Here is a 2078-nt window from a genome sequence, read left to right as displayed (position 1 = left end):
CTCCTCGTGGCGAGGCGGGGAGAGCCAGGCCGAGCCTGCACTGGGACCCTAACAGGCCCCGGGGGGTCAAAAATAGCCTGAGGCATCGCTCCTTCCCGAGTGCTCTCATGCATTCCCGAGGAGACCTGTCTGTGCCAATAGGACCCGTGGTCCCCTCCCTCTGAACCAGCCCAGCTGCCCGCCCTCGCCCCGGGTGGGCCCTGATCACTTCCGAGCAGAGCTGTACCCTGTCCAGTTGTGCAGAGCTTGTGTGTACTGGTTATGGGCACACCTGTCTGTGTGCGTCCTGGGCGCACACTGCTGCCCTAAGCTTTCAGCACTCATATTCTTTTTTGTTGTTGTTGTTGTTGTTGAGACGGTGTCTCGCTCTGTCGCCCAGGCTGGAGTGGCGCAATCTCGGCTCACTGCAAGCTCCGCCTCCCGGGTTCACGCCATTCTCCCGCCTCAGCCTCCGGAGTAGCTGGGACTACAGGCGCCTGTCACCACGCCCGGCTAATTTTTTGTGTTTTTAGTAGAGACGGGGTTTCACCATTCACAGGATGGTCTCGATCTCCTGACCTCGTGATCCGCCTGCCTCGACCTCCCAAAGTGCTGGGATTACAGGCCTGAGCCACCGCGCCTGGCCTAGCACTCATATTGTTGAACCTCCATTCATGCATCTGTCTCTCCAGTGGCACTAGAGACCCCACCCACGCCCACCAACATGCCTTGGACATTCTGGTGAGAGCCACATCCTCAGCTCCTGGAGAGCTAATTGAAATAACCGTAGTTGACCTGTAGGGAACACGTCAGCACATGAACATGGCTGTCAAGCATGTGAGTGAATTCTATGTGTGCGATTAGTGGTGTATGATTAGTGGTGTATGATTAGTGTGTGTGATTAGTGTGCGCGATTAGTGTGTGTATGATTACTGTGTGTGATTAGCGTGTGTGACTAGTGTGTGCGATTAGTGTGTGCGATTAGTGTGTGTATGATTAGTGTGTGTGATTAGTGTGTGTGACTAGTGTGTGTGATTAGTGGTGTATGATTAGTGTGTGCGATTAGTGTGTGTATGATTAGTGTGTGTGATTAGTGTGTGCGATTAGTGTGTGCATGATTAGTGTGTGTGATTAGTGTGTGCGATTAGTGGTGTATGATTAGTGTGTATGATTAGTGTGTGTGATTAGTGTGTATTAGTGTGTGTGATTAGTGGTGTATGATTAGTGTGTGCGATTAGTGTGTGTGATTAGTGTGTGTGATTAATGTGTGCGATCAGTGTGTGTGATTAGTGGTGTGTGATTAGTGTGTGTGATTAGTGGTGTATGATTAGTGGTGTATGATTAGTGTGTGTGATTAGTGTGTATGATTAGTGTGTGTGATTAGTGGGGTGTGTGCACACCGAGGTCACGTGTGCTCGTGTTCTGGGTGCACGTGCATGACTGTACTCTGTGCATGCATTTCTACATGTCTGTGTGCATCTCTGCTCCTTCTGCTGTAAGACATCTTCCAGAGCCCCTACATACACCCAGGGAGAGCACCCAGGCTCCTGGGCAGAGCAAGCCGAATAGCTGGTTGCAAGCCTGGCCTGCCACTGCACCAGGCAACCACAGTTCCCCAGCCCAGCCCCATCCCAGCACTTCTCACTGGAGTCCTGGAGCAAACACACCGCTCCGGCCTGTTACAACCTCCTTGGAGTTCCTCTCTGCCCCATCTCCAGGCAAGCCCCTTTCAGTTACAGAGCACTGTACCGCCCCCTCTCCCCCGGGCACTGAGCCAGGTTCTGGGGCTGCAGGGGGAAGGGAGAACCACCCTGATGTTCACAGTGGGGTGAGCGGTAAGCAAGAGTCAAGCTCGTTTCTCCGGGAAGCGGGTGCCCATTTGAGAGAGAGGAAAGAGGTAGGAGACCAAGGGAAGTGTGTGGGAGGGGTTGATCTGCCCCTTGTCCTGGCTCCGGTGGGTAGAAGGCCCCCGTAAGATGCTCCTCAGCCCACCCCCACGCACAGAGGGGCCCGACCTCAGAGGACCCCCGGCAGGTGCACGGGGACTCTTCTCCGCGGAGTCGTGCCCAGGGGCGCACGGACGCCCCTCGCCCTGGCGG

Source organism: Mandrillus leucophaeus, unplaced genomic scaffold, assembly GCF_000951045.1.
Source record: "Mandrillus leucophaeus isolate KB7577 unplaced genomic scaffold, Mleu.le_1.0 Scaffold41, whole genome shotgun sequence".
In the NCBI taxonomy this organism is placed as follows: Eukaryota; Metazoa; Chordata; class Mammalia; order Primates; family Cercopithecidae; genus Mandrillus; species Mandrillus leucophaeus.
Note: the sequence above shows the minus strand (reverse complement) of the source record.